At 33.9% G+C, this 23337-nt stretch overlaps 1 protein-coding gene across 9 annotated transcripts in view; it reads left to right on the forward strand.

Moving 5' to 3' along the window:
* The window catches only part of GRIK2 (glutamate ionotropic receptor kainate type subunit 2), a 1183302-nt gene that overhangs the window by 577314 nt on the left and 582651 nt on the right, over positions 1-23337 (forward strand).

Here is a 23337-nt window from a genome sequence, read left to right on the forward strand (position 1 = left end):
GAGTGATTATATTTTAAGATGTCTATCTACTCTATTCCCACCTTCTTGTATTATTCAAGTTCAGCAATACAGTGAAACATCTACATGCAAACTTATGCTACACTTCAGTTCACATGATGAATACACATATAGAACCTCTATAATGAAAAGCAATCTAGATTTTATTTCATTTATAAATACCCAGTGTGGGCTGCTTTCATAGTCCTTCCTTATTTTTTTTTTTGAGGTTTCATTTTTTGCATGCCCACGATATATATATATTTTTTTAATCTGGCAAGGATGTAGGAGTGTCTCTCAGGGCACGAGAAGAGAGCCACTTCAAGTCTGCCAGCACTCTACCCAACAGACCTATCCATCATTAAGGAGATCCCAGAAAGTAGGAGCTATGGAACTGCCTCATGCAGAGCTAATGTGAGATAGAGGAAGAAATCACATCCAGCCAGATGTCTTTTGCCAAGGGACTGCCCAGTGGGAAGGACCCACAGAGCCTCTTAGGAACTTGCATGTGTCCCACACCAGCTACACAGAGGGGATCAGGTCCCAGGTAGTGGTAGCCAAAAAATCATTAACCACCCACAGAAAGAACTATAACAGCAATGAGGTAAGTGGAGAGGGCTCATTAGTTCAGTTTTACTTTTCATTCTTTCACTAATGCTTATCTTCACATGAAAACATTCAGTTTTTTAATGAGTTTATACTAGGGGACTAGAGCAGATAGAAATCTAAGTTTCAATTCCAGTTAGCTGGCATGTCTTTTTATAGTATGTTTTCACTTTGGCATGGACCAAAAGCTTTAGCAGTTATCCATAGGAATTACAATGGAAATTCCAGGCAGATTTTAGTTAGGTTAAAAAAAAAAGTTGAAAATGTTGTTCTAGGCCAAGGACTTGTAAAATGTGGATGGTTGCCTCTTGTAGTTTTTAGTTTGCTTTTGAAGTGCTTTTGAAATAGTTACAAGAACCATTCCTCTTTGAAACAGGTACGATATAGGTCACATTTTCCTGTACAACTGGCCTTACTGGATCCTAGTATAACTTAACAAGATATAGGAGTTTTTCTTAAGCCGTGATAATCCAGTAAACCACAGAATGAAGTAATAGTTTACTTAAAATCTAATCAAGAGAGAAAACTTCAATATATGTTATAAGGTTCCTCATGATAATAACACCATGTCTTCCTATGTACTCCTTCCTTCTACCTGCCCTCTCCCACCTGTCGTACCAACACATATCACTTATATTCATTTTGTTGGACAACAGTGAATGCAGACCCAAAGGTTGAAAAATGAGTAGCCCAGAATACTGCTTCAGTTCTAGTGAAGACATTGGGACAGCATCCACCGGAAATATTAAAAAAGAGTTTGGGTGGTCATCTTTCAGAAAGGTTGAAGGGAAGATTCTCAGCCTGAATGAGGAGTTCACTATGTATTCTTTAATATCCACCAACTAGAAAATTGTGTGGTTACAAACCCACAATAGAGAAAACAAGGTGGTTTGTTCAAAAATGTCAGAGCTAATATTTTTAGAGTAACTGATCTGCATCAATGATCTAAACTATTTTAACACATAAGATACTATTTATTGTAAAATTAAAACATGCAAATGAAAAAAAGGAAAAACTGCTACTGGCATGCAAGAGAAGACAGCTACCTTTCCCACACTCCTTAATACAAGACCCATGCTAGTGAAAGGAAATTATTTAAAATAGACAATATGATTTCTTTTCTTCTTTCTTCTAGAAAATGTTAACCCACTGGGCCCGTTTAAATTAATATACTGTCCAAATAGAATTTCTGTTATTACTGATGATGAAATGATATCATTGATATCTAATATTTACTTGTTTTCTAATGTTTAAAATCAATGAGTTAAACATTTGTAAAGGCAGTTTAATTTACCTGTATAAATTTAGTACATGGTGGGATATAAAACTCTAACTGGCCTCATTCTTCTCCAGTCAATGTTTTAACCCTTGCTGTATTGAGTATTCCCTTTTCTTCGTTTAATAATATCCTGAACAGATTCTATAACTTTACAGTCACTTTAATTCCTAAAAGCCATCCAGTTTAATATCTCACTTCTATTTTATCCTGTGCCATCCCTGAATTGCAGGCCTGAGGGAAGTGGGGCGTGATTTCGTGAAGTGATACAGATGTTGGGGATTTAATCTTCATCTAAATAGTCCTCTTTCTTTCTCTTCAAGACTTGGGTCCTCTCTGTTGCGGAAAAGCAAGAGGTGAGGGCAGGAGCCCTCTCCACTTATGTCATAGCTTTTTTAGTTCTTTCTGTTGTTGGTCAGTGATTTTTTGGCTTCTACTACCTGGGAGCTGATTCCCTCTATGTATCTGGTGTGGGGCACATACAAGTTCTTAAGTGGCTCTGTGGGGCCTTCTTATTGGACAGTCCCTTGAAAAAAGACAACCGGCTGGATGTGAAACTTCCTTCAACCTTTCTGAAAGATGACCACCCAAACTCTTTTCAAATATTTCCAGTGAATTTTGTCCCAGTGGCTTCACTGGAACTGAAGCAGTACTCTGGACTACCCACGTTAGCAGCTCCACAACCCCTAGTTTCTGGGATCTCCTTAATGGTGGATAGCTTTTGGTAGAGTTCTAGCTGACTTGAGTTGGCTTTCTTTCACTTTCCCTGAGAGACACTCTTATATTCTTACCGTGGCAATTGGTGAGAGGGCAAGCTTCTTTATTGTGGCCTCTGTTGCTTCAGTATGACATCTCTTTCCAATTTCTTTGCTCAGTTATGTAGTGGGAGAATCAGTAAGTTTGTTGCCAAAGCAGATCTCCAAATGAGAAGCGAAATGCCTGTCTCCTCTTCTGAGCGAATCCTTCAATGTGATAATTTTTCTTTCTTTTTTCAGAAGCCTTCTCACTAGGCTGATTCTGAAAACTCTCTCTCTTCCTTCCTAGCTCTCTCCTTTTATATCCTGGGGATGGGGGAAGAGTAGGGTGATGGTTCAAGCCCTGCAGGAGGATCATTATACTCAGACTTTGTGAGTCTTTATCCTTAGTCTGTAAGCTGCCACCAATTTCTTAGAAACAGGAGATGCCCTATTCACTACCCTCTGACACATTGATATTATAATCAGTGCTAGAAATCATCAATGCAAGAAAAATGTAGAGAAAACAATCCATCAAATTTTTAGCTAACTTTTCACAACGAAATAGCAAATATTCTAGATGGAATGTATACATTTGAAAACATTTAGTGGACTGCATGATCTATAGTACAACCATGATGTTATAAATACCAGTATGCATTTGAGGACAAGTATTAAGTTGAATATAATAACTCAAATATAAATATTCTTACCTTTTGATATTCTTTTGTGTCATTATGCAAAATAATAACTATGGTTTTATCAGTTCCACATTTTCACTTTTTTCTCTTAATTTTTTATTTGCATACACATCAGAAAGAATCCTGGACTTGACCTCAGAAAATCCACATTCAAATCTAGGCTCTTTTCAGTGACTGCACTAATAGGTGACTTTGGACAATTCCTTTATATTCTCTGAGGTTTATTTAGTAGCCCTATCTATAACGCTTTAGTAGATTAAACGATCTCTCATATTATACCTAATAATAATCCTAAATTTTAAGAAAATGCTATTGGGTCAATAATTTAGTGTGTTTGATCAATGTTCGTCACGTGCCACCTAATTTCACTATACCCCCAATAGCCTATTACTTCACTATGATTGGTGTCTATAACTTTTATGCAGCTCTGTTAAAGGAGACCTTTACATGTTTTTGAGTTAATTATTTTGACTACTGGAATCTAATTATTTACAGGAACAGTGATAAACATATGTTACAGCTAAACACCAGAGCCATGAAAATGACTTTAAACATTTTTATAAATAGTAGTTAACATGAAACTGAGATGCTTTGATTTCTGTTACAATGTTTATCTCTTTAAAATTAAGGTTGACATTGATGTTTCACTTTCATAGTTATCATTTGAGAAGTCTTTAAAATATGATACATTTATTTAAAATCTTTAGTTTCTTGATCTATTAACTGGATGACTTAAAAATCATTAAACCTTTAAGCATGTATATGTTAACAAAGCATAAACATGTCTGCAAGTTGGCAATAATTTGAGAGAAATCTTCCCCTTTAGTATGATTCTTTCATTAATAGCTCAAGTTTAGTTTATTATGTATATAGATGAACAGAAAAGAGGTCAATATATTAAGCATTCAAGATGAGCTATATGTTCAATAAAAGTCATGGTGTCCATAAATTTTTTTCTTCATTAAAGAATGAATTTTTTTTGCCATACCACATTTGAAATCTTGTATTTCTCAAAAGAACTTGGGTGTTTCATTTGTATTGCTAAACATTTTTATGGTTATTTAACCTGGATTATTCAGTTATAGCATTTATTTGCCATAGAGCAATAATTTATCTAAAAAACGTGTCATTACAGTTTATCTTTTATTTTTTTCAGATGGCATGCTTGTGATTGAAGGTATCTGGATTTTTTGTAAAGCTTCTCTTTTGGGATAGCTTTCTTTTTGGAAATTTCCATGCCAAAAATATTGCATTTTCAAAGATGTCCTTTCCTTTATGCCTTATTTTTTGTTTAAATTTGTTTTCCCTGTAGAGATATAATACCGTTTGGAAAAAGTGCTACAGATTACCTTTTGTTCTGGTATTTTTCAAAATATCCAGAGTTATTTATTTTGACCTCAGTATTTAATGTGGAGTCCTAAGAGACACATCATAGATTTCCCATACTGAATATATGCATTTAAAACAAATATATTCAAAACATGTTTACAGAAATACAAATGTACTGTGTGGTTGTCTTTTTTCTTTAAAATCAGGAAAGCCTCCCCTCCCATAGCTTGAAAGATATTACATACAGCCTACATACTATTCAAAATTCATGAAGTTTGTGAAGACCAAAGTTTATTTTTAAGTGTGTGAATAAACAATTTTCATTTCAGGTTCTTTTTGAGTAGGCACAATACATAATTACAATTAGCTGATTGGCAGCCATTCCTTCTTGTGATTTAAAATCATTATGCAGTTTGTTACACTGTCCGCTTTCAAAGTTCTTTGATTGCTAATTTTAAAGACTGATACTCATTTCAGAATAAGAAATGGTATATATTCAGAATTTGGAAAGCAACAAATTGTATTTATTTTCAATTTTTTTGATTTAATAGAAACTTCAGAATAGATATGAAGAGGAAAGGAAAAGAGGTTTGAAAACTAAGGTCGAGACTGTTTCTATATGTTCATGTCTTGTGTCTACTTAGCCCATTTGAAGGAAATTCTCTCATTTCTGTATGATTTCTTATGTTGTAAGAAATAATATATATATTATTACACCTCTAATAGAGGTTCAGGCAGAAAAACAATGAATCCTAGGTTTTCCTTCCTTCCTTCCTTCTTTCCTTCCTTCTTTCCTTTCTTCCTTCCCTCCCTTGCTCCTTCCTTCCTTCCTTCTTGTTTTATTTTATTTTTTAAAGCTCCTTGTTTTCAATTTAGAATATGGCACACTACTTTAAGAATGTGGATTAAATGATTTATTTTAGCTTTGAGGTTGTATTTACTCATTGCTTCTTTTAAGAATTTTAGTAATTTTTAGATTTTTAGAACAAATGGTACCCGAGTTTTTCTTATATGTTTCCCTATTTACCACATGGATTTTGTAAACAATTAGAATGTCATTCTTTATTATTGAACAACATAAATAATAGTCATGTAAAAAATTCTGTTGGACTTAATTTACCAAGCTAGTCTTATATGCTTTCTTTGGTTTGACACTGTGTATTAGGAAACACATATTTTTTCCAGCAACTAAAAATAAATTTTAAATTGAACTAACTATTCCAATGACTAATTCTGATATATTATTTTTTCCACTTCTGAGATAGCTTGTACTTTTTGTTCCAGGACCAAATAATAACTGAATCAGTTGGTTTTGCTGCCAGTTATGGGACTGTTTTTGCCCATATTTTCAACATACTGGGTGCCCTTAGATTTGTAACACATTTTATTATCTGCTCTGTCATAAAGTAAAACACATTCATAGCTTTGAGGAATAGATGTGGTGATCGATCACTAAATAGAAGGCACAAAAAATGAACAGCAGATGTTGCTTTTTTGTATTTTGTGCTATTTTACACATTGCAAATTAAACTCATGTAAAATTTTGTGGGAATATTGGACAGTGCATACTCTCACTGTTATATGATTTTTAAAAAACCTGCTGCCTAGTTTTTTCTAACTCATCAGCCACATGTCTCATTACCTAGTTATTTTTAAGCCTCCTCTCCCGTACACTGACCTACCAATGAATCCCATATTAATGCTCTCAGAGGAGGTGGTTGTAAATTGATTTGGAGTGAAGAGACAGAAAAGCAGTAGCAAAACTCTCTTCTGTTAGGTCAATGTCTTCACCCACCCCAAAGAACTTTGATAATTTAGTGCTAAATCAGGTGTTACTTTTATTCTATCATTTAAAATAATTGAACTGACTGAGTAAATTATAATAAAATATTATTGAGATATATATATTTAAAATTTCTTTACAGTTAGAAAGAAATGTCATATTCATTTGGAATTGAAGATTAAAACAGCCAGGGCATTATTTCTTAAACTGCACAGAGTATTTAATGGTAGCTTCTTTGAGGAGGATCAAGATGGCCAAAATATAGGGAAAAGCTTTAACACATATTTCTTACTTAGTATTGTGTTGTTCATTTTAATTATAATAAATGTTCTGAATATTCATCTGACCAATTAAAATATTTGACTTATGAGAAGTTCAGGCTTGAATATTATACTTTGCATTTTTGCTTTAGCTTTTTCTAGTAATATACAATAATGGCACTATTCCTGTAAAATCTTATTTCTATGATAATCATAATCCAAGGCCCTTATCCTTTATTTAGTATTCATACTAAGATTATCACTGTTATATCTAAGTCAGTGAAATGAGATTCCACAGGAGAAAAATGGGAGAGTGGCAGGCTTTTTTTTTTTTTTACTTTGTTAGCTACGCAAGTCATATCGTACAAATTAGATATTAGATATCTTTTAAAAGTAATGTAATTAATTTGATTACATACCATAGTTCCTTTTTAAAAGAAGCTCACATAATAATACTGTTAATCACAATATCTAGAATTATACACTTGTAGTAAAATTTAAAATGTAAATCTTTACATCAGTGATTTTTTTTCACTCATGCAACTGACAGATTTTTCTTCTTCCCATAGTCCCATCCAACCAAACACTTGAGTGCTTCATTACATGGATCATTTGTGCTTCTGAGATAACCAGAAGGTGTAACTCTTGTGTTGATCAATTATAGGAGACTTCCCTTGAGGCCTTAGAAAAAGAGTTCTTGAAAGAAATTCTTATCTGCTTTCCCTGACTCTCTCTGATGACTGATAACATATCTAAAGGCTAATATGTATTAGAAACTGACACACGTTTAGAGAAGGTGTATTGTGCCCTAGAGATCTGACACTTTCCTTCACTGACTGAATTCTATCATCCTCTTGTGTCTAGTAAATTTTAAAAAGTCAGCTTGGTGAGCAAGCACATCACTGAATTTATTTTTGACATTGCAAATATTGTATTTGTCAGAGTCCATCGAAATGATGGATAAAAATATATATTAACATTGTACATGAAATGTGTTGGAGAGGATGTAGTTTAAAAGGAATTAGGCTAATAAAAAGTTGTTTAGTACACTCTAATTTTCAGCCAGTTTAAAAGTTGGATCAAATTTAAGAAATGTATCAATTATAAAGAGCTATTTTTTCACTTTAATGTCTTTCTCTTTATTGCAAACTTGTTTCTGTTTTTTTGTGTGTGTTTGTTTTGTTTCTATATCTGCTAGACTTCAATGTTGCACTTTTTGAAGAGCTCAGTGTAAACTGCAACTCTTTTTTCATAACCAAAAGGAAGAAAAATAAGTTATTCAATAATCTTATGTTTATATATAGTACTATTGGGTAGCATACGAAATGTCTTAATGACATAAAGTTTATACAGCCTCAGAATTTAAATCTAAAAAAGGCGATATTTGTGTGGCTGAGTGGAATGTAAGAAGATATATCACTGATACCTACTAAAACATACAAAAATTTTATAGTTTGTACAGCTCAACAGTAGAAGAGTAGTTGAATATTAGAGGAGCATTATAAAGGATAAATACTTTTAGATGCTAGGTAAATATATACAAAAGAGCCAAGGTAATACCCCATTTGATATGCTTAATCTGGGAAAATTTTGTGGAAGGACAAAATGGATATGAGTATGTCAAAAACTGAAACATTTCAAATTTTTTTTTGTTTTAGTGAGGCATTGACAAATTTTAATTAAGAATGTTGTCCCATCTTTTTCTTTTATTTATCAAATGCACAACTAATCTCAGGAATACCATATGATGAATTTAGTATATAACTGTAAATGGATTCAGCTACTGTGTGTTCTCTAGTACAATCAGATTGAACTATTTGGAGAACAAGCAGTTATCTATGTGGCTGTATTGTCTTCACACATCTTCCCTATGAAATGTTTCACTACTAGAGAAATATTTCTTTCCCCACCAATCTTCTATTATTTTTACTTTTATTTTTATTCATTTTTGGAGGAAAAGATGTGAAAAAATGCACATATTCTCAAGATAAGAAGCCAGCTCTTTAAGGAGAGTTCATTGGTGGGAACCTTTCAAACGGACAGCTAGCTGAGAACAAGTTGATAGACAGTGTATTGGAGTAATTAAAGCAAAAGGCTTTGGAGTTTATGAGCATCATAACTGTGATTTTAGGTTTTTTTCCCATTTATAAAATGTGAATAATTATAGTACCTACTGTATAGGATTGTTGGGGAAAACTCATTAAAAAGCTTGGCACGTAGAAAGATTTCACTGAATTTTACCTATATGATAATTATATTTTTGTAGGGTAAAGAAGGAAAGAAAATGTTTAACTTTTGAGGTTCATTTTGATGGCCTATTAAAAATCATATGTTCTGCCTCGCTGGTTAACCCACTGAGATGACCACATGTTAGGCATGTACTATTCCATCCACACTATGTTCAACCAAGTGATGTCAAGCTAAGCACTATGAATTAATTTCTTGCAATAGTTCAGGAAGAGAAAGCAGTGGGATCTTGGGTTAGCATCCAAGGCGCAGTAGCATGGCCAACCTAAAAGAACCTATACTATTAAAATATTCGAGTCTTAAGCAATGGTTTACCATACCAGAGTAGCAAACTATGGTTAATTTAAATATTAATTGTAGAGATTTTAAAGTTTTGTGCATTTTTAAACTCTCTATGGCCTAAAGTACCCTAAGATTCTACCTAGTTTATGTTTTTATATATTTAAGAAACTGTATAAAATAAAGTAAAACTAGAGGGTCTGTGAAATTGTATTTCTTTAAGTGGGTTGCATACAGTCCTTAAGTTTTAAAAGATACCTCAAGACATGGAACATACACTTACAGGGGCAGTTTTGGGTAGTATGCCCAGAACAATGTTTAAGTATCACTCATACCTGGGCTCTGAGTTAAGGAAAAGGGGTTAGTATGTTGGTGTTAGGGAGAAGAGCAGCAAGACATCATCAGAACGGTAAGGGATATTGACAGGTCAATGTTTTATTTTTCAGAATTTGCCCGCAATGGCCCTTCTTGAGAGCTTAGCCCACCAAACAATTTGTCAAATTATGTTTCTTATCCATTTTGATCTCCCTTCCTCTGTAGCTGTTCTTTGATTGGGTGGCTACGATGAAACATGGGAGTCAGGGCAGAATTCAAGCAAGTTGGCTACTTTTCAGTCCATTCTGTTGGCAAGATGTGGATCTTAACCATATGGTGAGGCAGGGTACTTACGTTCATTCTAGAGGTTTATTCATATCTGCCTGCTGCAGGAAATTAGCACTGTTCACACTTGTTTAGCCTTAATAAAAATCTTTTTAGCTGAAGCACAGGGATAAGGTCACCATCTGCCACATAGAAATGCCAATATCAAATGAGCAACAGAAGGGAGGTATGTTTCATTCTTAGAGACTTTTAGAAAGAACTTCAAATAGATTAAGCACTAATTGATTCCCCTCTTTACTAGTTTAGACTGTAATTTACATTTATATTGTGAATTGCATCATAATAGCAGTGAAATCTGTCAGTATGTCCTGCTTGCCATTCTTAGAAATAGCACTAGAGGTAGCTTTTAAAAATATGAATGCCTTTAAGCTGAAACATATACTGTCTGTGCCAGACACTACATGAAACTTAAGTTTAGATGGCTCAGTGAGTATCTTTGAGTTTTTATGAAAAGGCTGATAGATTAGGGACTACCAATTACCTTTACCAAAAAGTACATTTTTGAATAAGAGTATATAATGTTAGTGGAATTTATGATTAATTAATTTATTAACAATTAGGAAAAGTTAATGAATACAATGTTTAATCCTGAATTTTAGCATGATTAGGTTTTTTTGAGTCCTTGAAAATTATTAGGTACTTCAAAAATCTGGTTCTACCAACAGAATTTTAGTTTCGAAAAGACAAACAAAATCTTAAAATAACACTTTATTGTTAGATCTTCGGGTCCTGTGTATTATAGTGAAGGTTTACTTTCCTTTGTTTTCTATGTTCTACAAACAAATCATAATTAATGACAACTAGATTAAGAAATTAAAAGAATTTAAAATGGTTATAAATATAACCAGATGTGGAAACTTTTTATAAGTTACATTATATACAAAGGAACAAACTTGTTCTTTTACTTCTGTTTTTTTTTTTTTTTTTAATTGAGATGGAGTCTCACTCTGTTGCCCAGGGTGGCGTGCAGTGGCGCGATCTCAGCTCACTGCAACCTCTGCCTCCCGGGTTCATGCCATTCTCCTGACTCAGCCTCCCGAGTAGCTGGGACTACAGGCGCCTGCCACCACACCTGGCTAATATTTTTTTTTTCTTTTGTATTTTTAGTAAAGACGGGGTTTCACCGTGTTAGCCAGGATGGTCTCGATCTCCTGACCTCGTGATCCACTCACCTTGGCCTCCCAAAGTGCAGTAGTGTTAAAAATTGAGGCCTGAGACTAATTTTAATGAATTTAACATCCATTTTGCCTCATTCCACCATCTTTACATTCTTTGGTCATATTTAGCCTTTTGTATGTTATTTGTGGCAGCATACCCTTAATTTTCAGACATGTATTGGCATTTTTATTGAAATAGATTTTCATACTGATCGTAGCTACAAAACCAGCAGATCTTTTTCATTGAGAAAATGAGACACAACTGGCATGTGGAAAACAAACCAAAAAAATGTGTAGTCATGAACCAGAAAGTTGACAGCTTGTTCTCATTTTATTTTGGTTTTAAAAACTTGGTTTTACACAATTATACAAATCAGAGAGGAAATGTCTAGACATGTCCAAGCTCTCATTTCTGTTGCTACAGTCACTAATCTCATTTCTTTGACGTAATTTTTCTCTGTAACCTTTACTTTTTAGCAGTCTGTACCATTTAGTCTAACTTTATTAGCATTGATCATGAGAATATCTTATTTTAACAGGGCTGTAAGTGATATTTGTTAGATGGTTATATCATTTAAATATTCCCTTCTCAGTGAGGGAGAATTTTTTTACTTATATTTTAAGATTAATATGAGTATGGCATGTTGAAAAACCAGCCTAATCATTTATTATCATGGCGATTTACTATATATGTTTATAAATAGTCCTACATACCAATTAGGTGACAAAACTTTAATTTGAAGTCTATAAAACAGTAATTTAATTTTAAAAACTAATATTAGTATTTTTGAGTTTTCTAAAAGCTTTTACTGATTAAGTTATTATTTGTAATTTCGGCATGGTTTTTCATGGGCTAAGTTCAACTCTTTTCTTGCTTACTGGAACAATAAGTAGATTATCGATATGAATGTGCAACTTATCTATTTAATGAGTTAGGTTTTGTTATTGGGGATTTGTGCATACCATTTGTTAAAGGTTAGTGCTTACATGTCTTTTTAACCTTTACCTGTAAAAACTGACAAATACTTCACTCTTGCGAATTAAATGTAAACATTTGTCATTTTCAATGTTTCTTTATCCTTTGAATTATTTTATTAAGACAATATTTTAATTTCCTGTTTTAAGGTTTTTTATTTGAAAAGACTACAAATTTGATGGGCAAAAATCACAGTATATTTAATAGGGAGAAGAGTGGGACTTGTCAACTCCCATAAATCTATAAAGCAACTCATATATCAGCAGAAAATTCAAATAACATTGTTTTAGCCTCCCCTAACATACTGCATGGTAGTCCAATTCCTTCCCTAAGATTTCTGCAAATTTACAAAGGAACATGGTGAGTGGGGAAAGGTTATATGCTCAAGTTCATTCTATCAAAGCATTTCTGCTTATTCTGGAGAGGTTTCTGTTATGGATCACTTCAACTCAGAGAGGAAATCATGTCTCTTCATCAATGCTCACAAATCGACCATTTACACCAGTTATTCTCAAGAGCAGTAAACTTTCCTGATGATGGTAGGAGAGACAAGAGAGGAGGGTTATATCACATCAATTCAAATGATTGAAATTGGAAGTCAGTCAATCCTGCTATTAAAATATCTGTCAGGATTTCAGTTGGCCTAAACTTCATAGCATTCCATTGGCTTCTCTCCCTTTTTCCTCTCTTAGCATCCTATCTTTCTCTTTTGTCAGGAGTAAAAAAAAATCTCATTTTTCTACTACAAAGGAAATTTTGTTTTTCTACTTCCTACAAAGCGTCACTGTTGCTTTGTTGCTTTGGCTTTCACCTCTGCCAAAACATTTCTTTCTATAGGTTGGTAAGGCAATTTCCCAGACAAAGAAAATTTCCTCCCTAATGGAAATCCTTGTGCCAGCTGTTAAGTATTAAGATAGAACTTTTATTTTAGTGTGTTACCAAGATTTTTCTTTGTAGATTGCCAACTCAAGATTGTACTAGATGCTAAAAAAAGAAAAAAAAACTGGGATAAATGCAAAGTGCCTTTTTCAGTGGCTTTGCCTCTTCTTCAGTCTTTTTTTTGTTGGTCCTGGAAATATTAACCCATTAAAAAAGGCAGATCTGTTTTATAATGACAAATATTGGTAAAGAAACATGGGATCAATTGTTGAGAAATTGAAAGCAGTAAAAAAACCTGAGCATAGAGTAACCATGTAAGTAAGCAAAATGGGGAGTCATGAATAGAGTGTTGACAAATGAGAGTGATATTGACAAACATGAAATTAAAATGTACTTTGGACAAGCCTATCCCTAAACCTGAGGATACTTTTGATGTAAAAACAACTGTGGTCCTGACTGATTTTACTCTAAAGTTCATGTAATTAAAAAACATCCTTGGTGACACACTGACATTGATTTCCTTTAGTGTAACTGAGGCCATATACTGTTCTGATATTTTTCAGAAACTCTTTTTAGTTGGGATTAGAAGCTAATAGTATTATTTTTGAAACCTGTTTTTTTGTTTTAAATGGAATATATAGGCTGTTTTTGGTATATGAAATTAATGCAGAAGGCTATTCTACTTCAGCCAGTGCACTCTAAGCAAATCCAAAAGGAACCCTCATATTTTGCTATAATTAGAGTGACCATTATCAATTAATAATTAAATAGTTCCCACTCTACATGTGGAAGTGTGGAGTGTATCCATGGAAATATAGAAGTAATGCTCTAGCTATTGATAATACCATATTTAGAAGACATTACTTCTAAGACAGCATTAACAAAACTATGCTTTACTATGATTTATTTTTTAAAATTTCCTGTTCAGTTAAAGTTTGTATTTATTTTTACCAATTGAAATGGTAATTTCAGATTATTTTGAGTATTAATTTCAGATTATTTTGGGTATTAAATACTTAATACTTTCTGACAAATACAATTTAATTTTTTGAACTACAGTAACCAAGATTAACCTAAGAAGTATTTTAAATATATTTTGCCATGTAGAAGTGCTTGGTGTTTTATCTAATCAGTGAGTGATATGGTTTGGCTGTGTCCTCACCTGAAATCTCTTCTCCAATTGCAATCCCCGTAATCCCCACGTGTCAAGGGGAGGCCAGGTGGAGGTCATTGAATCATAGAGGCAGTTTCCCCCATGCTGTTCTGATGATAGTGAGTGAGTTCTCACGAGATCTGATGATTTTCTACGTGTTTGATAGTTCCTTCTGCGTTCATTCTCCTTCCTGCTGCCCTGTGAAGAAGATTCCTTGTTTTCCCTTCACCTTGCACCATGAATGTAAGTTTCCTGATGTGTCCCCAGCTATGTAGAACTGTGAGTCAATTAAACCTCTTTCCTTTATAAATTAGCCGGTTTCTTTATAGCGGTGTGAAAATGGACTAATACAGTGAATGACAGCAGAAATACGTCATTGGTTATTATACACACTAGTGAAGTCAAAGTCTAATAATTGTATTCCTCTCAGTTAAGTAACTTTCTCACTTAGATTCATTCCGGCAACAAATATTTATGGAGCACCTACTATTGTCAGGTTTATGCTTAGCACTGGAAATGTAAAATGAGTCATGTTCCCTCTTCTTAATTGATTTACCTGCTTTATCGACAGGCAAAACAGGGATTAACAGTGATACATCTTTGATAGTAGTATGCTGCCTTCAGTGAAATGGGTTGCAAAAGATGGGGATCCACACTGGGCAGTTTGGCTTTCCCAGAGAAGGTTATACCAGCTCGGTGTTAAATAATATGTTCTTGTGAGTGAGACAAAAAGCGACAAGCAGCCGGGCGCGGTGGCTCACGCCTGTAATCCCAGCACTTTGGGAGGCCGAGGCGGGCGGATCACGAGGTCAGGAGATCGAGACCATCCTGGCTAACACGGTGAAACCCCGTCTCTACTAAAAATACAAAAAATTAGCCGGGCGTGGTAGCGGGCGCCTGTAGTCCCAGCTACTCGGGAGGCTGAGGCAGGAGAATGGCGTGAACCCGGGAGGCGGAGCTTGCAGTGAGCCGAGATCGCGCCACTGCACTCCAGCCTGGGCGACAGAGCAAGACTCCGTCTCAAAAAAAAAAAAAAAAAAAAAAAAAAAAAAAAAAGCGACAAGCATTTATATGCAGCGAAAACACTGTGAGCAGAGGATTGGAGATAGGATGCAGCCCTGTGTTATCAGAGCAAATCTAGTGGGAAAATTACTCTGGAAGTTATGGAAATGTAAAATGTGTGTGTAGAGTAGGAGAGTTTAAGTAGATTTGAGGCACAGAGAAAAAAAGACAGACATGTTAAGAGACTATTAGACTAATATAGATAAGAAATAGGAGGCCTGAATTGAGGTAGTGGAAGTAGGAAGGAGGAAGAAGTAACGAATGAGATCATTGACTCAGTATGACTTAGGATGTAGTGGAAGTGAGAAATGATGGGAAAGCAGAACTTTAAAATCATCTCCTTCATTTTCCATAACTTGTATACAGCTGTTTTTCAATGTGCGTGGGAGGGTGTTGCTTCTTATTTTAACAAATTGTACAATGCGAAACTAAATTTTATTTTTTATTTGGTAGTATTAATAAACAATTATTTACATCCAACGTGTAATTATTTGTATTCAATATGTACTTTTATATATTAGCTGTGCAATTTAAAGATGTTGAAAAACTTTACAAATACATAGCAACAACTTTACAAATGCATTGTGGCAGTCTTACTTTTTTTTTTAAATCAGATATCTTTCTAAAGCAGTGGTCGCAATTTCTAAATTTTATTTTGTTTCTTCATAGATTTGAACCAATATAGAGCTTATAGTGGGGTATTCAATAACTTATGGAATTCTACTCTCTGAAACCTATCTTCAGAATTTTCACCGTGACAGAGGAAGTGCAAGGCAAGGGACAATGCCATCTCTCATAGTGATTTTTACTAGCAAAGAACATTGATTAAATAAGCAATAAGTTTGGATTATTTGTAGTATGATTAGTAGTGGGTTCAAATATGCCACTTCTGAAGCTCTTGAGTTGCCACCCTAGATGTTTTCTGAACCACATTCTTGCTTATTTATGTCTTTTAAACAGAATGTGTATTGTTAATTATAATCCCCGTTAAACTTATCTAACTGAAAAATTTTTTTAACTGTTTCTTCTATTTCCTTTTGTTAGTTTTTATTTCATTTTATTTATTTATGTATTTATTTGAGATAGAGTCTTGCTCTGTTGCCTAGGCTGGAGTGCAGTGGCACGATCTGGGCTCACTGCAACCTCTGCCTCCCCGGTTAAAGCAATTCTCCCTGCCTCAGCCTCCTGAGTAGCTGGGATTACAGGTGCCCACCACCATGCTCAGCTAATTTTTTTGTATTTTTAGTAGAGATGGGGTTTCGCCATGTTGGCCAGGCTGGTCTCCTGACCTCCTGACCTCAGTCCGCCTCGGCCTCCCAAAGTGCTGGGATTATGGGCGTGAGCCACCACGCCCGGACCCTGTGTTAGTTTTTATTGATTCACTTTCCCTTTCTCCTCAACAGAAGAGTTATATAAAGTAGGGCATTAATATGAATATTTTGCCAACATAAGATTATATTGAAAGATATTGGGCAGCCAGTTAGAGTGTTGTATAGACTTTTCTAAGCATATGGAAATATGTCAGCATTGGTTTATAACCTGAATCTTTTTTCTTTTTATAACTTTGTAGTCAACCTTGTCTTCATTTACAACAGATAGTTTTATGAGTCTACTGATTGCAAAAGACAACAAAGAATAAAATGAGAATTTTAGTAGAGTAGATAATAGTCCCAGTTGCTTGGCTCTTTTGATAGCACATATGAATAATTCACCATCCATATTTAATAGCATATGTTATACTCCTTAATACATTTATAACCATCTCCTTCCAAGGGGAAAACTATCCTGCTATTTGTGGTTTGTTTAGTTTTTCAATGAAAGCTGAAGAGAATGTTGAATATTTGCCCCAAGACCTACTACAGCCTGAATGTTACTACTTTAGCATATTATCCTCCATTGTATTTTCTGAAAAGATTTCCTTGGGGATGCTATCAGAGTTTGTAAAAATGATTTTTAAAACATTTTAAATATTGCTAATTGATTCTTACACTATTTTTATAACATTTAAAATGTATATATGTAACCACACACACACACACACACACACATATATATATGGGATATGCTAAGTTGGTATTTATGTCTGATATGAGGAAATGTCTAGGTAGGTAATGTTAAGATAATATTGAAGCAACCATCTCAAAGGCAATGAAAGCTTCATGATTTATCATTATCGTGAGTTATTGGGATTTTCTTCAGGTGTCAGAGAAATTTGAGGTAGAGTACATTTTTTAACATAGAAAGCCTACTAGATTTTTTTCAATGATTCCTGTTTTATTTCAATGCTTAGGTAGATTGTATATTTTAGACAAGTATGAAATTATAGGTACAGAATTTATAAGTTCAAAATGCTTCTATTATTGACAAATAACTTAATCACTGGAAACATTTATCACTTTTATTGGCATACCTGACAGACAGCAGACTGCTCCGGTCTTGAAGGAATAAGGCTGCAGAGGCATATCATAATTCAGTTGAAACACATTTCTCCTATCAGGAAAACTAAATAGCATCAAATACCCTTGACTTTACATAGTACAATGACAACAACCTTGACTAAACACAGATCATTTGCTTCAGCAAACGGAATAGGTCTAAGTATTAGTATACTAAATCCTATATCTTACTCCAAATGATGTAAACTAGTTATATATTTAGAATAATATATTGTGCAGGGAATTCAGCAAAGAGATAACTCAGTTTCTTCACTTTATAGATGAGAATATTTAAGTACCATAGAGGTTAAATTATTTTCCTCACATGAAGCAGCTGGCTAGTGGCTAAGTGGGGCTATAGCACAAGACCTGTGATTCCAGTCCAGTCCAGCATTTCTTTTGCATTGCATTATCATTATTTTTAGGCATAATAAATTAACTTTAATACTTTTTCTTTAACCTTCCAAGCATAAATATGTTTCTTTATAGGACCTTTGTTTCACTTTTAGGAACTACTAAATCACTAAGTACAAAACATATTTGTGACAATTTTGGGGAACTTTGTGATATTTATATAAAATATGTTGATAAGCTTGTATGTTAGTCATTTGTTTAAGTCATTAATTCTGAAAAGTAACTCTTACAGAATTTAGAAAAGGATTTGCACCATAAATATTAGTAGAGTTGATTACAACAGTCAGGGAAGTTTTATAGGGATAAGAGCAATTATATTGAAATATACTTGGCTGATAAAAGATGAATATAAAATGAAAGTCTTTAATATGAATATTTCTTTTACAAAAATACAATTATGGCAACATTTCTGCATAATAGGCAAAGAAAAGTGATAGTTCTTTTGAACTATGATACATGATCCAAAAGAGCTTTATATTTTCAATTTATGCTGCAGTTTTTCTGGTTGGTATAAAACGTAATTAGCAGGCACAGTTGCACAGTTGCGTGCTTTTTTTTAGTAAAACAGCTTTACTTTTTTAAGGGACAGCTGGTGGTATGTCTATAAAGCATTATGATATTAAACCTATGGGTTTCTAGTTATGCTGTTTTATAATTACATGAAATTCAATCAATCAACCTTTTAGTGATGGAATTGGTGAGTATCGGTGAGCCTTAGTCTCATGTCAAGATTTTCGTTGGGAGAAGAATTGACTGAGGAATACCATGCCTTGGTGTTTTCAGTCTCCTCTCCCTAGAATATTTAACAAGAACAACTTAAGTAAAATAAAAGCCTTCAAGTGGTGGGAGAAGTGATATCTCCAAGGGAAATAGGCAGTTTGAGAGGATTTGAAGGGAAGAAGTCTGTGAATCAGTAGTAACCGAGCATTTGTGAGGCCAGCTTTCCATGGGATTATTGTCAGATCAGCATGTCTGTAGCCGAACTTTGAAAAGCAGCAGGTAAGGTTGCATGAGGGGGTGGGGGGTGGGGGGGGGAAGCTAAGTAGATTATAGAAAGTCTGCCAAATTAAGGGGTTTTCCTTCTGAGCTCTTTATGAGAAGAAGCCACTAAGACATTTGAGCAAGGAACTATTGTAAGGTAGAGCACCTAGAAGATATATTTGTGTTTACTTTAAGCATTAGGACCACCTTAACCAATTCTTTGGTGGATGAAGGGAGACCAAATTGGAGGGGGGGAGCCCTTAATGATCTTTTGTTTATTGAAACTAAAAGTGGCTTCAAAAATCAATTTTATCAAATCTGTTTCCACTTTTCAACATCAATAAATCAGTGGAGCTCTCTGTTAGATATATAATAATCAAGAATAGTTTAGGCTTAGGTAATCAACTTGTAATACTTGCACGTGTAAGACTCTCTGCAGCAACTGTGAGGTATTTTGATTTACAAGTGTCTCTCTCAGTAACGAAGTATATGAAATAGCACCAAGTCCTGAGAAGAATGTAGTTATGTGGAACAAGATTAAGTCTCTAAATACCCTGTACAAATATTTGGTTATAGCATACTAGGCTTTGAAATCAGGAACTATGGACAGCACTATTATCAGGCAATATTTGTCTTTAACTCATGCCTTTACCCCTTTTCAGGCAGTTTCATACATCGGGGAGAATTTAAGGGGAATAAAGGCTGGTACTTTCCCTCAATTCATACCACACAGATGACTACTTACTGTGCCTTTGAGTAGAGTCAGTCTTACATTCTGACAGGGTGATATTTTGTCCCAAATGTTTAGTAATAAGTAATGCTTTAGTATATTAATTATAATCACGTAACATTTATTGTTTAATAATGTTTTTGCTAGTATGAGATTAAAATATCCCAGACTATTTTTCTTATGAACCATGAGTTTTATTTCCATGAAACACTGGTCTAAAAGTTCAAAGACACTGACCATTCTAGGACGGACTGCTTCTCACCAGCCTTACAAATGTGTGCAAATTTCTTCACCTCCTGAGCCTCAGTACTACATTTTAAAACTGGAGGTAATATTAGTCCCATCTCCACCACAGTGTTATTGTAAAGATAAAATGAGATCATATGCATGAATGGAAGTCATTATTTTTCACTTTTATGAGGACACTTGTTTTCTATTCTTTTGACAAAGAACCTTGAGGGCCATCTTTTAAGATATGAAAATCACCAATATGTATAAAACAAACTACTGGAAAAATACAGTGCGACTTGCATATACAGTAGTATACAAAATATAATATGACTTACACATAGTAACACACATAATGTGACTTACACATGGTAGCCCCTCTTGTTTTTGTATCATTCATTTTTTCACCCAACAAATATTTATCAATACTATGTAGTAATTATAGCTTTTGTGTTCTAGTGTTATGGATACAGCATTAAATTTAAAAAGACCAAACTATTGGTCTTCATGGAGCTTGTCTTTTTGTAGGGGAAAAGCAGACTTAGAATATATATTTTTAAGAATCACATAGAAAATCACACATTAACCCTGAGTAAATGTTATTTTATTTTATTAGCAGAAAAAATACTATCCACTATGGGAAAAAAAATCTGTATTTTTACCTTCTTTTGATTTTTGGCTAAAAATTATGTTCAGATGGATGTCAACTATAAAGGTACAAGTCTTCATCTTTTTCCTTCTATTTAGATTGTATTTGAAAATTGAATATAAAAAAGCTCTAAGTAGACATGATCAAGTCTTAAAGTATTTTAGGCATCATCAGTGCTTCTAATAATAATTTTATAGTAACTTCTAGTCTCCTTATAATCATCCTGGCTTTATTTAACCAAATTATTCTGTCTTGTTTAACTGTTATTAAAGAATATAAAGAATGCTTATGAAAAGCTTTAAAAGTCCTCTCTAGTAGTAGAAGTATAACTTCCATAGTTTATGACTCCCAAAGTCAATGCAATGTCTTCATAGGTTACATAGGCAGAGAATGTGAAAGAGGTCATGAGTTGTGGTTTTTTAAAACCTCTTTTGTTTCATTGTGTAGGAAAATATCTTTATCAGAAGAAGAAAACGGTGTTGTTATAATGTAAACTTGTTAAAGGTTTTCATGTAAAAGGTGAAGACGAATTTTGTGTGAGGTTTATCTGAGAGATCATCAAGAGAATTATTTTCACTTTTGGGAATTGTTCCAGTTAATATATCGATCGATAGATGGATGTCTTCATTGGTTTTGCAGGAACCTAATTTCCAATTTTGCTTTTGCCATAAATGACTTAGGCCAGTTTTCCCCTCTGGGCTTGTGTTTCCTCGTCTACAACAAATTGCTCAGCCCAAATTGTATCTAAATTATTTTATTTAGGTTCTCATATTCAAAAATAAACACTTTTTTTAATGCTTCTATTTAATTTTCAAAGTTTTTTTTGTTATTGCATTTCTGATATGGATGACTTTGTAAAAAGATAGTAGGTGAGGTTGAAAAAAGACCACAGGGGATGAATGTACAAAAAACATGTAAATAAAACCATTGGAGTTTTCTTTATAATTCTGAGGGTCTAAGGATCTCACAAGTTATACGCAAGAGAAGCGGCATAGTGTTTTCAGAGATGATTAATATTTAGAAAAATTCAATTCTGGTTAAAATAGATTCATCTAAAGAAATGATAGTTGACTATATTTTAATGGGAAATTTTAAAATGTTACTCTTTTGAATAAATGACCACCAGATTTAATTTTTTAACATAAACCTACTTCTAGAATACCCCCCATTCTGCTGTTTTTCAAATATCAAGTGCCAAAATGTCATAAATATTTAGGGAAGAGGGTTTACTCTTTGAACAAGGAGATGATACACAGCTTTATTCTGTGAGTAAAAATTGTGATGTCAATCATCCCAGACAGATACTATTTTCCAAGTGACCATGGCTAGAGAAACTTGAAAAGTGGAAGCAGGGCACTTGATATTCCATGGGAACTCTCTAATAAGATTTGAAGAAGTGTCTGTAGATCAGTTAATTATTCTATTGTGGAAATCCATTCATTTAAAACACAGAGAGCACCCATATAGGCACTTTTATCCTCCCCCCACCCGCCCACACTGATTCATTCATTTTTATTCTTGAGAATATGCTAGTATTTTGAAACACTTCCGTAGAAGCTGGATCCATGAAAGTATCATTTTGCCAACGATGATAACATAGTGTTAGAATTTTCTTGGTGAACTTACTGATTTACTGTGTTTTGTAATCTAGTTGTTGAAGAGTCAAAGAAATTTTTTTAGGGGCTGTTGAAATGACTATCCAGGTTTATCCAGGCAAGTAGTGTTCCTCTGTAAAACTCTCATTTTCTAAGTATGTGGTATGATTTTAAGGACTCCAGATAAGCTGAAATATCCAGCAGTACTTCTCTGACAAGCATTGTGGATTATGAAATCCCACCATTAGACAGCATATTTTCTAAGGTTAGGCAAATATTTTCTTAGCAGCCTGAAATAAAATAAAGGTACTATAGATGTATATTTTATCAAGTTTGAAAATATGACATTTCTTGCTTCTGAAAGAGAAGCATCCAGGTCCAACATTTTAGTATAATTAGAAAGAAAAAATGTTAAAGTGCTAGTGATATTTTTAAATGACTATAGCTGTTATCTGAATATTAATAAGAATTAATCTAAGAGTGTGTTCAGCAATATGATAGTCTCATAAAAAGACACAGAGCAGGGTACAGCATGGTCTTTATTTACAAGAATTTTTTACTCTTTACAGAAGAATGAAACATAGACATACAGAGATATGTAATAAAAATAAGCACTGAATAATTAAGTATTTAGAACTTACTACATATTATGCAACATACTGTGCTATGCTAAACAGCTTTCTTGGGCCGTCTCATTTAGTTATCAACAGGGTCCTATAAGTGGGAATACTAATACCTCCAGTTTGCATATAAGAAAACAAAGATATAGAAAATTTAAGAAGCTTCTCCAAAGATATGGAGCCTACATATATTAGTGAAAGAGTCAAACCCTAGGCAGTTTGCCTACGGCCTGTGCTCTTAACCTCTTTATGAGGCTGAACCCATGAAGGGGTATAGTGCAGGCATGAATTGCCACAGGCGTTCAAAGGAGGCAGAGGTGGTTAAGAAAGGCAGAGTAGAAGGAAAGGGACTTTAGCTTCACTCAGAAATGTGTGTACAATAGATAAGTGAAGAAGTACGTTGGGGGTGTTAATAGGAAAGTATTGTCTTGAAGAGAGGCATTAACGTAAGATAAATGTTGATAAAAGGTATCGTTGTCTTGTTGATTTTAATAGTTTTTAAATCAGGTTACTAGAAGTACTTCTCCCTATTGATATTTGGCCTGCCCTGGGTTTAACTCTTGTAACAAAGAAACCAATAGCACAA

Source organism: Pan troglodytes, chromosome 5 (assembly GCF_028858775.2).
Source record: "Pan troglodytes isolate AG18354 chromosome 5, NHGRI_mPanTro3-v2.0_pri, whole genome shotgun sequence".
Classification (NCBI taxonomy): domain Eukaryota; kingdom Metazoa; phylum Chordata; class Mammalia; order Primates; family Hominidae; genus Pan; species Pan troglodytes.